Genomic DNA, 15,783 nt, shown 5'->3' with positions numbered 1-15,783 from the left:
AACCTCTCATAACCCAACATAATATAAAACAACATACAGATAATAGTTATGTCCCAGGCCCCAAGTAGATCTCCATTAAAAGATTGTGTGTTCAAATATTGAAGATGTGTATGGTTTCTGAGAGGATACAGCTCAGTGTCACCTTATCTTTGAAAATGGAAATAACAGAAACCCTTGTGAAGAGAGAATTACAGAGTAGACTTGTGAATCGATTGTTGAATGTCACTTTCTAGTCCGATTTGCAGCTTACTAAAGGAGTCATGGTCCAAAGAAAGATTTTCATCCTAATATAATTCTGTCGTGTTAATAAACGAGTAAATAACACGTTGATTGTATTGTTTAAAACGGTTTTCTCCTCATTAAATCAACCACTAGTTATTGTTGTGAAAATGCTACACATTGTTACCCTTCACTTTTCTTTACAGCTCAGAAGTCTTGGGAACTGAAAACTTTGATTTTATAACCCGCCCCCTCACCTCACAGTCTCTGACAAACAGACACACACAACAATTGCACGGAGCCCCGAGGGGAACGGCAGGATGCTGGAGAACACGGCATTTGCAACTGGAGCAGACATAGTTCACCCGCCAGGATTTTCTCCAAATCCTTCAATTGAATTTCTCCCTCCCACGAGGGGAGGATGCTGCTTCCTTTCCAGCCCAATATCCCTGAGCAAACACTTGCGTCAGCTGTTTGTGTTTGTCAATACATTTATGACTATGAATATTTTAAAGACAAAATTGAGTTTGCTTTCTGAAACATTCGTCACTTTGAGGGAGAACCAGTGTTCTGAATTAATTCAAAAGCTTCATTTAGTGCCATGTAATTATGCAGCATGTTGAGCTAAGAATATCTTTCTTTAATTTCTATTACTCAGTATTACATGAACAGGTGGGCTATTGATACAAAAATCTATTTTTTCAGCTCAAAGAGACGTTTCAATATCAACCAGCTACAACTGGATGAAACAACCATTTATTATTTTAGTAACACCTTCTTCCTTTCCAGTATCCATGACTGAATGAAGTCTTGTGTTAAGATATTTACTTTAAGGATTTCCCAAGAGCCTTATTAAAATTTAGCCTTTAAGCGTTTGTCTGATTGAGTTTCTGTCCAGGCTTTTATTCTTTGGGTGAAAATAAATCCACAGTCAGTCTGAATTCTCAATTTTAAAAAGCCCTTTTCCTCCTTACAGTGGATCACATGTAATCCCTCCTGGCCAGTGGGCTGAGATGATGCTGTCACTGCACTAAAGTTCATTTGTAGGACATTGGCTGCCGCTAGTGGAAGTGATGGCACATACAGCTTAATAGAGTGTTATCTGTGATTCAACACTAACGTTTACTTTCTGTACCCTGTCATTGCACTTGATGTCTATCAGTTGTGCTGTTGATGAGGCGAACACTGCAGCCGCTTCGCCCGGCGCATGCCGTGCACGTCCCTCCGCCTCATTCAGCCGTGTTGACTCGAGCTGATATAAATTGAGTAAATGCAATTGATTTTTTTGGGCATCTGCCTTTCAGCGAAGGGGAAGTTAGAGGAAAGAGGAGGCGAGAGCGGCACCTCGGCGCAGCAAAGAGGAGGAGAAAGAAATGTGTGTGAGAGCGATAGAGACAGACAGATGGTGTTGCTACACAGGAGCCTGCCCTTATGTAGTTACATTCAGCCCTTATCACCGCTAGCAGCATTTTGGCACAATTTAAACAGGTACAGGGAATAGTAAACACAGCTAAGCTTTGAAATATTTATTACACATTTCACAACACATCAGCAGCACTAACCTTGCCAAACAAGTTGTGCCAGGGTGCAACATTTCCTTGAGTTTTTATCCGCTTTTAACTTTGGTGAATTAATATGGATGTGACTGCATTGCAACATTATAATTTAAATTAGTTTTTTAGTCATGCTAGTGGCGTGGCTCTCGAGGCAATGTTTGTTGATTGATCTGTTGAGCACTTTGAACTTGACTTAAATATCCATGGGATGAATTTTTATGAGCCTTGGTGATCCATCTTACTTTAACCCTAAAGCACCATGATCAGGTCCAACTTCCACTGCTTTATGACCAGATACAAAGGACACTCCCATCAGCCTCAGCTGTACTTTGTGTTTAATTCAGATTAGCAAATGTAATCTTACTAAAATCCTACTGAACAATGTAGATCATCGACATGTGCATGTTAGCATGCTGAGGTTTTCTTTACACTCTGCCCATAAAGCACACAACATGGCTCTATGATGTAACAAAGCTTTGCATCTATAGCACACACCAAAATCCTGAATATAACAAAAGACTTTTTTTTTCATTTGAGAGAGAGAGGTCCACACCCTTCTTGGCCATTTATTTTCAGTTTCTCTTACTTTAAATGTTGCTAAAGCAGGCAATGTTAATTCAGGACTCACATCTGCACATAAGATGCTTCAATTAAGCGTTGCCAAACCGAATGAATGTTCTGTTGCTTCAAGCTGCTTGCGCTGCATGTGGTTGAAACTCAGTTTTTCATGTGACAGCACAGGTACCAGCTGATCAAACCCTATTTAAACAAATACTCAAGCTCAAGTGCTAGCCAATCAAAGCAAACTAATGCAAGTACGAGTCCTGTCTGACATCAACCATCGAAATGAGCCTGGAGGTAGGAGGCAGCCGGTGAGCCTGGTGGTGTTTTCATCAATCTGTGGAATTCATTTCCCATGTACTTCTCTTAAGCATATGCATTGACAGCTAGAATGGTACATTAGCAGACGTGGTAAAAGTACACACATTCTTCACTCAAGTAGAAGTACAGATAGGCTACTTGAGTTAAAACGACTCAAGTTAAAGTATAAGCACTGATTTAACCTCTTTACTTACGTAAAATTATAAAAGTAGAGTCTCTGAATTGGAATTAAACGTTTAAAAGTAAAATGTTCCTCTCTGTAGGCTTTTTATACCAACTGTATCTGTACAAAGCAAACTGAGACTCAAGTCGCATTAAATATAGTTCAATGACTATTTAACTTAAATCACTCATACTTCAAATAAAGTAAGTAAAAGCAAGAAAATATTTTTGAGCATGAAATATTGTAGATTTTTATTGCAAGTAGAAAATGTTCAGGCTACAATGCATTGAATTGAAGTTTTCTTAATTTAAATAAAGCCAGGGATGGGAAATGTTTTATTTCTCTGCTTTGTCATCCATGTTGTCCACGGTATTTGTGATGTTGGCTGATGCTTTACTTTCTTGCATGTCGTTACCCCTTGTCAAGGACATTACGCCTCTTCTCCACAGTTGAGTCTCCCTGTCTTGTCTGTTTCTCCTTGTTACATCTTTTATACCCTGTGATGTATATTGTGCATGCTATGCACTGATAGACATACAACAAGGAATTATCTTTTCTGTGTTATTGTCTAGTCCATTTAGGTTGAAATCTGTATTGATGTTGGAAAGGCGGCCCCTTAGATGCTAAATAAAAAAACTAAAAAAACAACAGATAATTGACCTCAAATACATAAAAACAAAAGTGACAAGCTTGTTTTGAACATTTTAAAAGTAGAGAGTATTAATATTGGTGTTAAAATGTCTATCATCAGAAAAAATGTATACTCAAGTAAATGCAGACACCAGAAACATTTACCTAAGTACAGTAACAAAGTATTTGTACTTGCTCACACATGCGTGTGAGTCCTGCTGTATGGCACGGTATGCAGCCCATCATAAACTTGATGTGTTTTATTTATTTATATTTTCCAACTCTACACTGACAGTGTCATGATGCACATTCATAAAAAAACCCAGCAAATATCACATTTGCTCCCCTCTGTGTGGTGCATCTGATTTGTGCAACAGTTGTTGTTGACAGTAAACAGATAGTTTCACCGTCACATATGATGGAGTTCATCAGAGAAACATGGAAGAAGAATACTTTATTCCTGTCATTTTTTTAACACAATGCAATTCAACCACACAAATAAACACACTCTAAGCAGTCATTAACAGTCCATTTACACCCTGTGGGAGGAAATATGTAAAAAAAACTAATAATACCTTACTGCAGCTTGGACGACTAATGCCGTTTGGATTGACATCTGAAGAGGTGACCATGACAGGAGAGAACACATCTGAACTGTCAGCATTAAACATGTCATTACCTTGTTGCACAGTTAGCCTTCACTGGCTGTTTTTTTTCTCCTCCGTGTGATTCATGCACACTCAACATGTCAATTTGGCATACGCTACAAAATGTCAAAACATATTGAACAACACTTTGATGCGACAAGGTCATCTTTTATCCGCCGCATTAAAAGAGATCATTTCCTGCAGGAAAAAACGAGCGCTGCGGTAACATCTGTACAGATTGCTGCTGTATGATTCTTCAGGCACAGTTTGCTATCAACAGCAGATTTTTATAGCTGTCCACCAGCCCTATTTCCCTTGCCTTCGATTACACAGGGCGGTAATCCTCCAAAAGTTATTGCTGTGTCCTTAGTTTTTAAAATGCTAAAGTAAATGAAGAATCCATCACCCCACAAAGTGATCAGTAACATGGCTACGTGCATCCATCCCCTCCACTGCAAACAACCACAAAGAGGATCCCTGCAGTTCACCAAATGGCTACCACAAATGTGTGGTTCATCACTGTATAGGCTTCCAGTATTAAAATATGCACAGTTAAACTGCTGCTATTCTGTGTGATGGCAACACTTCTCTAATCATTAGATTGTACTAATTTTGTCTGGTTCAATCTCTAACGACATATGAAAAAACAATGTAACCGCAGCATTTGTTATCAAAACACAGCAACAGGAGGTCGTAATAAGTTAGTTCTCATTTAGTTTCTAATTATCCACCCTGCTATACAAGCTTGAGTAAATGTAAGCTCATATTAAAGGTGAAAAGCACCAGTTTAATGAAACAACAGGCAATAGAGCATTGAAATAGGAGAGGATGACTGACTCTGTGCAGCAATATAGAGCAATTTATCCAGTGGTGTCCAGAAGTCTTAGACCACTTTCCTGTTATTGAAGTGTCATTCTGTAGGTATCCATTGTGACTGGTTCGAGGTTGGCATACTCTTGTCAGTGTATCGAGTCTTCAGATATGAGCAAAACAGAAAAAGCTGTGATCTTTATTCTTAAATAAATAAAAACAAAGGAAGAGAGGCTGTTATCCATTTAAGTAATTTTACAAATGTTGAAGTCATATTTGTGAGCAATCACCCTATGGAATTAAATTAGATGGATGTGAATTTTATCTGGGAAATTATTTGAAAATGGGGGGTTAGGGTTAGGGTTGGTCAAAATTAACTAACCCAAAATTAAAAAGTGTCGCCATTTACACAGACTCAGATTAGTGCAGTATAAGAAATAATTTTGTATTTTGTCCATGTTGTGAATGCAAATAATGCAAGCATCTTTAGATGCTAAAAGCTTATGTTCTCATGGCTAGCCATTCAAACAAGCAATCAGCCACCATGCTTCCCTGGGGACAGTGGGTTGTCTCACACACAGACTCAGTGCCAGCACCCAGTGGAAGAGTCGCATCAGATTCATTTTACCAGTCCACATAGCAGCTGGGTAACCATTAACTGTGTCTCAATTTAGGGGCGGCATCCTTCGGAGGATGCGTTCAACAAATGGATCCATCCACTCCCAGGAGACAAATGCTCAAACGGATGAAGCCTTCCTGGCCAGACCTATCCCAGGATTCATTGTGTTTCAGTGACAAAGTGAGGTAATGGCACCAGCAAGCAACGAGACGATGCTTGAGTACCATGCTTCAACTCAACCAGACAGCTAACAGTACACATGTTGAAAAAACAAGGGGCACTAAGAAGTACCTGGTGTGTCCAACTTCAGCTCTGTTGCTAAGCAACATAAATTAATGCAGGACAAGCTTGAGATGCTAATCACAGAAAGCTTCTGAAGACCAGACCATTTCATTTCGGTTCTGCCTTCGCGGCCTACACAGTCCACGAAGGAGGCGTGTTCATAGCCTGCTTAGACATTGTCCAAAAGATGCAGCCACTGAATTAGGACACATGCATTCACTGCCCTTCGCAACACCCATGTGTGTAATGAAGCATTGGTTTTCGCCTGAGATACTAGTGCAAGTGTGACAAATGGATTTGTGACACCAGCTATTGGTAGCATGCTTATTTCTCCTGTTGCTGAAGAGGAATCAAATATGTGAAAATAAACTATGTCACCTTAGGTCTGTCGTTAGATAACAACAGCAGTTCACAACAACATGTTTGTTTCTTTCCCACTCATCTGACAACGTGGTTGGTTCCTCACCTCCTGCTGTCTCTGAGGGGAGTATTGGACAAAAATGAATATTTCTCATAACTCTGAGTAATTGGTTATATTCATTATATCCATCTGCTGGGAGTTTAAATCGACAATCTAAATACATTGATTGTTTAATGGATTTATAAGTCACGAGTGACTTTGGTGACAATATGTCAGTGCAAGTATACGGCAGAATTTGACTGCAGGAATAAATCCTGATGACAATTCAATATCATCAATAAACAAGTATATAATAATGAAGACAACCTATTAGACAAAACTAACCTCCCAAGCAAAAACCATACCATCAATCATTTCATTACAAACATGTCATTACAGGTGAATGCTCAGTAATGACATACTGTATGTTCACCTTATGTTACCTCTGTGGTTTTTGGACTCTTTGAGCTCAGGAAATATCAAGTTGTTGTTTAGTCTGCAGAGGGTGGAGGTTGTGGTGTGTGGATGAGTCAACAAAATGTAATACTTTCATCATTCCTTGACCTTAATTTATTATTTAATAACAAAAACACAACAAAGACATTACAAAGTTATTTTAAACCAATACAGTTATGCATATTTTGTTTCCAGAAGTTACTATACTGTTCTGGCGACTTTAAGGAAACAGCTGACCTGGTTCCTTATAAACAAAAATGAAATCTGCCTTCCACCACCACCAGAGCTTAATAACTTGTATCTTGTTTGTTCAGTCCATACTACAAACCAAGTATACAGACAGAGCAATGTTATGGGGTAATGTGCTAAACTATTTCTTTGACATGATGAGTAACTTATTGAAATGTCAGCTGGTTGCTCTGATGGTGACAGCTGGACTTGAGGAAGTTACTGCTGTGCTATGTAGATTTTGTTACGGTGAGGGCGGGCGTGGTGGCATCCAGCTGCAGGAGGTGGCTCATGAGACCAGGTGAGTTCATTAGAAGCTGCCATGAGTAATCTATTCACTCCCTCTTTGAACGCAGTAATGGGCTGGACCTGGGGGAACGGATGGACACCATGCAGTTCGATTGATGATAGAATAGCCTGCCATGCGCACTTCAAAAGCCATGCAGAGGAACAGGAAACTTTATCCATAACATTTATATTTGAGTTTGTTCCAATAGAAGAACTTTACCAGTGAGCAGCTGTCTCTGGTTTGTGTTGTGTAACCTGCAGTGGCAGAAAACCTGCTACAGTTACTTTCAAACATAAACAGGCTAACTGTGTAATCCTGCTTGGCTGGATGCTAAACTACCAGGGTGCTGGCAACAGTTGTAAATTCAAAAGATCAATGTGAAAGTGATATTGATTTTTTAATCCAAACTCTTTGTATAAAAGCAAATAAATGTGCTGTTTATCCCACATGTCAAACAATCAAACAATAACCAGGATGGTTCTCTAACCCTAACCAAGTCATTCTGTGCCCAAATCTGAACAGAACTTGTACTGACAAATGCTGACATACCATTGATAACACATCAATATGTCACTCTCTGAAGGAAATTACAAACAACTCATTTCATCATGTTTATTTGTCAGCAGTACCTTTTGCACATTATACACCATTAGATATATTTCTCCTATTATTCACAAACACAGCTGATCACTCTTAAACACAATCACATCCATTGTACACAACAGTCTGATGTGCAGTAAAGCAGATGAGTTGGCTGGATGCAAGAATCCACCAGAGTTGACTGGGCCATTTAACTTAATCTCTAAAAGCACCCAAAACAACAGCACAATGCTCATTCTGCAGCAGGCTAAACAAGATTCATTCAGTAATGTGATGCTAAATGGTTTGGAATTATTGTAAACGAACTACAAAACCAAATTTACATGTGTATTAGATGAGCTGGAGGCAATTAAGACGTGGGTGATTCATGCAAATGGGTGTCATTCAGGCCTTATCATTTTAGACGAGAAAACAAGTCCATAATTTCATTTCTGATGGCTGCGTCTGATAGACGATGTGTTTGCTGTGGGACGTAAACACACCTCAACACACAACACATCTTCCTCCCACCTGAGGCATTAAACCGCAATCATTATCGCGCACCGCTCTCTGACAAGGACACTGTTTGAGTTCAACCCTGTCACGGACAACATGGAGCCTGTCTGATTATGATTAGGAAAGTAATCAGAGGTAATTGCAGTTCTGTCAAACTATTCATGCTGCACATCTCTCTTGGTCATGACTTTCAGGTCGAAAATTAATCTGAAAACCCCCACACCTCGTGAGCATGTCAAGAATTCCCTCTGTGTGAGTTAACATTGAAATCAGACATTAATGACAGGAATCCATATTTTCTAATGTCTTATGATAACATCTTTAAGTTTCTTGTAAATAAAACTATTAACAATGTTCTTTGATCAGAATTAAAATTTTCTGAAAATGTTAATATACAATTGATGTATCACACTTCAGCGATGGAATATTTCTAGTCCATCAAAAGCTGCTTTGGAATATACACACTCTCAATTAAATGGTTAGCACATTCTCAGATAAAACTACTTTTATGAAAATTATACTGTATTATGATGAAGTCATCTTATTACAAATATATTAATCTAAAAAGAAATAAAGACTGTCAATGTCAATAGACAATGGGCCTCATTCACTAACATGTGCGCAGAAATGTTCTTACTCTCCACAGAGAATAAGTGCGTGGGCAAAGTCGCCACCAGATTCATGACACGTGCGCGCCAGCCAATTTTGTTCTCACCTCCATGCTTATGTTTGTGAATCTGAATCATTTTGAATTGACAGGCACATGTCATAACCTGCAAAGGTGTATATGATGGGGGGGATGAATGGACAATGTCCAAGTGAATTTACTTAATTTCAGTATTTGGAATTAGATTGTTGCAATGCACAGCGGTGATATCATGTCAACCTTATCTCCTGCTCAGTTGAAGGATGACATGCTCCTAAACAGACAAAGGAACTCTAACCTCTTACTGTATTTATACTTAATGTAACATTTTAATTTATATCGATATAAAAATATATACCTATTTCAAGTTGTAAGGAGCTTCAGATCCATATGCAGATGGAAAGTTCAAGTCATTCAACCCTTTTCTGGCCAGATGGATTCATCACTGTCTATTTAGAGGTGCTCATACCGACGACATAGTGATAATGTCAAGAAGCTCCCATTCAAAGTAGTTTCAAGACAAAAACTAAAACCTTTTTAATCATTTGGCTTATGTGGGGATATCTATATACATCAACTCAAATTTAGATTTCATGGCTTTTGTTTTGCATAAGTTTATCTCTTCATCTTCTCATGAAAGCAATATTTGGTTTACAACTCATTCAATAAACAACAAAAGACCTTTGCGATGCAAATAATTCAGAGGCAAAGTTTGACTCACCTGACTATTCACATTAAGTGTGACACATTTTAGCAAAAAAAGAAAAAACTCAGGGAATCGAAAGATTAAATCAACATTGTGTGAAGATGATCTGGTGCTCCTTTTACATAAAGATGAAATACCTGGGTATGCCCAATACTGACATAGAGAGAGGAACATAATGTACCATACAACTTCAACATGTCTTCAACAACTTCAACAAGAACTGCTTCAACAGCTAGCACCAAGATAATAGTATTTTCTTAAGTATTTCATTCGAGGAAGGTCACATTCGTTTGTAAGCAGTCCAAACTCTGCACATACGGTTCATTAATGTACTTTGACAGGAGTTGGGTTGTCTGTTGCTCTATTCTAGCTTCAATTCAGCCACACCCTATCTTTTTAAAGACAAAAATAACTGTGAGTAATGGTGAAAGACAAGTATATCTTAAAAAATTGACAAATTTAATTTATGTCGGACTGGATTGAGGAGCTAGTTGTTCTAATACCACTACTACTACAACTGCTTCAAAACGGTAACGTTGTCAACAACATGCATTCTGAATGGAGAGATTTGATCTTGGAAGAAAATCTTGGAAGAATTGACCTTGGTCTGAAAAAACGTGAAATATTGCTGGGCAAAATTGTGTGTCTGGTGTGAACACTTTCATTGATTGGATGCAGATTTTTTAAATATAAATAACATGTGACTTAATCGCAAAAAAAAAAAAAGTGTCTAGTTTGAAAAAGGCCTTAAACGTAAAACCATTCTCTGAGGATAAAAATAATACCAGCCAATATCAATCATTGCTGTGCATCTTCAGCATCTACTATATGTCAGGATATGTTCCTGGATTTGTGACAAACAATACAGTCATTTAGATAAGTATTGTTACTTCATTATTGTCTGAGTTAACATATAAACCTTAAAATAATGTTTTTTATTCTCTGATCTTAAGTGTGATTCATGCTTCTGCATCCAAGCTACGCTGTAGGTATGCACGTAGCCTACACTAGAGGCCAAGCATTCATGGTTGTGCATAGGTGAATGTGAGTCACTATGCAATTACACCGCTAAAACGCTAGTAGCGGTACAGTTTCTATGCTGGTGTTGAGGGTCTTCCGTTTTCTGTTTACTTTAGAACAATGGAGAGTATTACTAAGCGGATAGTGTTGGAATTGGAGCTGATAGATGTTGAAGAGCAATTACTTTTTCTAAAAGATAAAAAAGGTGAGGTGGTGAGTCTGTCGGAAATGCGATGCTTCCAAGCGTACCAATCACAACTCTTGCGGTCTGCGTCACCTCGATGCGTGGTTAAATTTTTGGGGAGGTGCACGTTAGGGTATGGCGTAGGGCTCTGCGTAGGTTACACGTCTACGCTTAGGTTACGGCGTAGCTTCAACGCAGAAGCAGGAATTGGGCTTTATTCTAAAACCTCTGTTAACTGGACATCATAAGACATCTCATACAGTGAAAATCACCTGGTTAGTTTTGTTTCAATCTATTTAGGACCCGAGCACCTCCGGGGGGAGGCCCTATTGTATTTCGAAGGATTTGTATTTCCCTTTTGGGGCTTTTTCAGGGCCTAGACATGCTCAAATTGTTACCAAAGTTTGCAGGGAATTCAAAACCCCAAAAAGTAATTGTATTCTGGAGTAATTTGAAATGGGCGTTGAAAAATGGCTCAACAGCGCCATCTAAGGAAAAGCCCCTCAGTCAGCTTTCACCGATCTTCACAAAAATCGTAGCCCAGGTGTATCATGACCAGACAAACAACAAAGGTCGGAGGTGCAATTGGAAAAAAGCAACAGGAAGCCCGCCATTTTGACTTTAGTGGCCATATTGGCCATTTTCCACATTGTTACTTTGACGAACTTGTCGTAGGGCTTTCATCAGATCAACTTCAACTTCTGGGAATGTCATCTCAACAAGATGGAGATATAAACTACCTTGGTATATTTGATTTCATCACATGGTGTGACCGTGGCGTGGCATCAAAGTTTGATTACACGCCATCAAAACACGAGGTTCTGTATCTCGGACATATTTGATCCAATCGAGTCCAAACTAGACATGTAAGACAAGAGTCCTGGCCTGATGACATCTACACAGAAATCATGACTTAGAATCACAGCGCCACCTGCTGGCTACAGGAAGTAACATGTTTTATACTTTGATGAACTGCTCCTGGCTGCTTTACAATATACAGCTCAAAAGAGCTCAGTCAAGTCATTGGACCATGGTCAGAATTGTGACATTTCCTCAAACCGTGTAAACATTGAGGTGCGGCGAAGGTTCATCCTTCGCCAAAGGAGACGATGTTCTCATAACTCCAGTGTGCATTGTCCTATCACTGCCAAACTTCTGTCAAATGATCAGAGTCCAAGCCTGAACAGCTCTATGTGTCAATAATTCCTCAGTGTCATTGCCCCACCTACTGATTAGCCATGAAACAGGAAGTACTTTGTAAATCCACTCTGCACTATCCAACCGGCCCCAAACTACTGACCTATGATCACAATCCTGACTTGACCAGCTCCATATATTAATATTAGTGCAGGGTCATAGCGCCACCTACTGATCAGTGTGAAAATGAAGTTGTTGTAACATTGTCCAATTGACACAAAATTACTCACGCTACATCAGAGCCCCTACTTGAACAGATCTATTAGTCTGCATGTAATAATACTGATGGCGCCACCTACTGGCAACAGGAAATAAGCTTTGTTTTACAACTATCATTAAATTTACATAAAATTTCCACAGTGTGATGTGCAATTGATAGCGTGGACCGTAATGAGCAATTAGCAGGCAAGGATCGACATCGCGTGACGGACGCAGGAAGTGAAGCGTTACTCCCTGCCGCAGTGCGCAAAACGCATGCAACGCGGAGACGTGCGCTTGGTCATTGATCGCTCTCTCCACTAACCGCAACAGGCTTCAAAATGCCTGTGCTCAGGCCCGTTAGTGCTACAACGTAGCCCTAGTTAAAATTGTTTCACTTAAATATATTTTTGTTTTCCATTTTGTTACTCAAATTTAACGGGCAAGTAATGAAACCTCTAAGAGGAAACTGAATTTTTTATTTTTTGCAATGTATGATCTCTGGATAAGAATTGTCTCATCTTCCTTCCAAATTTCCATTTTCCCCCCAAAACACGCTTTATATTGATGTTCGTCCAAAAGTAAAAAAAATATTCTCAGTATTATTTAATTGGTAACCATCACTTTTCATGGGTTCAGTGTGTTTTTCCATCTCTGAAAGTCAATGTTTGAGTATATTTGTTTTCCCCAATGTACTGTATTATTTTTCCATTCAGTGGTTGAAAACGACACCAGAATCATGATTTCAAAATAAAGTGTTAAAAATTGTTTTTCAATGTGATCTTCCACTGGTTTTTATTTACTTATCAAAAAAGTATGATTTACTGTGGTAATTATGTCTTTATAATAGGTGACAATAGCATTGTAGCAAGGCTGCCAGTTCTCTTGGTCAAAAGGGGAAAAAAAAAACATTTGGATTTTAAAGACAGATCGGAAACATTCTCTCTAGGTTTTCTGCATTTAGTCATTCGGTTTTGTTTATTATTCAGGAGTCTGCTGATACTCACCGGACACCTTGTAATTCTACTCATGCACTCTGTTCCCTTTTATTGATGTTGAAAGTCTCTTCACATCCACAAACACCCAGAGAGGACTGGAGGAGGCCAGACACCATCTTAATAAACTGTGCAACTCCTCTCCCTCTGCGGGGTGGCTGCCCAGTGTTACAAGTGTGTGTTCCAAGGCTTACATTATGGGTTTAATGCTGGTTGTAGCTTTCTTCCAGATATTGTAAAAGTGAACTATGATCATTATTTTGCCCCAATTTAACGGTCAATATTTTTCAGAGAATGAAACGGGATTCACTTTATTACCATTCACGTATGAAATTTAAACTGTAAATAACAATGATATAATTGATTGGCATTATTTTTAAGAATTGCATGTGTTCACACTGCCTAAACATGAGCATCTCTAACTGCCTACATTGAAAACTACATCTGTATAACTGCCGAATCCCAAAATTGAACCAGAGAACTTCAGATCTTCAGTCTAATACTCTTTCGGCACCGCTACTGTTATAGAGGCTAAGTAATGGAAAACAAAGGTATATTTGAGTGATATATCCGGTGAAAATCTGTGAAGGTTCTCAGTCATCCAAATCATGGTTTCTTCAGAAGTTGTAAAAGTGTACATAGGCAAGTTGACTTGCTTGTGTCTCACCTCGCATCCAAAATACTTTTTCAGTCCGAACTGACCATGGGCCTTTTCCTGTTTCAAGAGTCTTACTGTTTACCAGGCAGGTTGTTGTAGCGACTGGTTGCTCCAAGTCAAGGTGTGAAAGCTGTTGATACCTGTAAGTCATGCTTCCACGTTTCTATCATCTCTATAACCAGGGTAACTGAAGCTTGGGTGAGGTTAGGAAGAGCACTGCGTAAATATGAGGATCTCTAACTTTCTACATTGAAAACTACATCCCTACATCTGCCGAAACCCGGGATCGAACCAGGGACCTTTAGATCTTCAGTCTAACGCTCTCCCAACTGAGCTATTTCGGCATGAAAAGCTACTGTTATGGAGGCTAAGTGGTGAAAAACAAAGGTATATTTGACTGATATATCTGGTGAAAATCAATGAAGGTTCTCAGTCATCCAAATCATGGTTTCTTCAGAAGTTGTACAAGTGTACATAGGCAAGTTGACTTGCTTTTGTTTCACATCTCATCCAAAAGGCTTTGTCAGTCCAAACTGACTATGGGCCTGTTGCTGTTTTGAGAGTCGTTATGTTTACCAGGCAGGTTGTTGTAGCCACTGGTTGCTCCAAGTCAAGCTGTAGCTGTTGATACCTGTAAGTCATACTTCATCACTGTTGCTCCAAGTCATGAAGCTGTTGATACCTGTAGTCATACTTCCACGTTTCTATCATCTCTATAACAGGGTAACTGAAGTTGGGGTGAGGTTAGGAAGAGCACTGCGTAAATATGAGGATCTCTAACTTTCTACATTGAAAACTACATCTCTACATCTGCCGAAACCGGGATCGAACCAGGGACCTTTAGATCTTCAGTCTAACGCTCTCCCAACTGAGCTATTTCGGCATGAAAAGCTACTGTTATGGAGGCTAAGTGGTGAAAAACAAAGGTATATTTGACTGATATATCTGGTGAAAATCATGTTAAGGTTCTCAGTCATCCAAATCATGGTTTCTTCAGAAGTTGTACAAGTGTACATAGGCAAGTTGACTTGCTTTTGTTTCACATCTCATCCAAAGCTTGTCAGTCACTGACTATGGCCTTTGCTTTTGGAGTCGTATGTTTACCACAGGTTGTAGCCTAAGGCTTGTCAGTCAAACTGACTATGGGCCTGTTGTTTAGTCGTTATGTTACGGTTGCACTGGTTGCTCCAAGTCAAGTTGTGAAAGCTGTTGATACCTGTAAGTCATACTTCCCGTTTCTATCACATAACCAGGGTAACTGAAGTTGGGGTGTGGTTAGGAAGAGCACTGCGTAAATATGAGGATCTCTAACTTTCTACATTGAAAACTACATCCCTACATCTGCCGAAACCCGGGATCGAACCAGGGACCTTTAGATCTTCAGTCTAACGCTCTCCCAACTGAGCTATTTCGGCATGAAAAGCTACTGTTATGGAGGCTAAGTGGTGAAAAACAAAGGTATATTTGACTGATATATCTGGTGAAAATCAATGAAGGTTCTCAGTCATCCAAATCATGGTTTCTTCAGAAGTTGTACAAGCTTACATAGGCAAGTTGACCTGCTTTTGTTTCACATCTCATCTAAAAGGCTTTGTCAGTCCAAACTGACTATGGGCCTGTTCTGTTTTGAGAGTCGTTATGTTTACCAAGCAGGTTGTTGTAGCCACTGGTTGCTCCAAGTCAAGCTGTGAAAGCTGTTGATACCTGTAAGTCATACTTCCACGTTTCTATCATCTCTATAACCAGGGTAACTGAAGCTGGGGTGAGGTTAGGAAGAGCACTGCGTAAATATGAGGATCTCTAACTTTCTACATTGAAAACTACATCCCTACATCTGCGACCCGGGATCGAACCAGGGACCTTTAGATCTTCAGTCTAACGCTCTCCCAACTGAGCTATTTCG

At 39.3% G+C, this 15,783-nt stretch overlaps 3 non-coding genes across 3 annotated transcripts; all 3 read right to left on the bottom strand.

Annotated features, from left to right (window-relative positions):
• Window positions 1-14,151: 14,151 nt before the first annotated feature.
• On the bottom strand, window positions 14,152-14,224 carry trnaf-gaa. Its single transcript has one exon. It is a non-coding gene; the product is annotated as a tRNA-Phe (tRNA).
• Window positions 14,225-14,691: 467 nt separating this feature from the next.
• On the bottom strand, window positions 14,692-14,763 carry trnaf-gaa. Its single transcript has one exon. It is a non-coding gene; the product is annotated as a tRNA-Phe (tRNA).
• Window positions 14,764-15,222: 459 nt separating this feature from the next.
• trnaf-gaa lies at window positions 15,223-15,295 on the bottom strand. Its single transcript has one exon. It is a non-coding gene; the product is annotated as a tRNA-Phe (tRNA).
• Between the last annotated feature and the right edge of the window lie 488 nt (window positions 15,296-15,783).

Source organism: Hippoglossus stenolepis, chromosome 3 (assembly GCF_022539355.2).
Source record: "Hippoglossus stenolepis isolate QCI-W04-F060 chromosome 3, HSTE1.2, whole genome shotgun sequence".
NCBI classification, from domain to species: domain Eukaryota; kingdom Metazoa; phylum Chordata; class Actinopteri; order Pleuronectiformes; family Pleuronectidae; genus Hippoglossus; species Hippoglossus stenolepis.
Note: the sequence above shows the minus strand (reverse complement) of the source record. Positions and strands in the feature narration are given on the sequence as shown.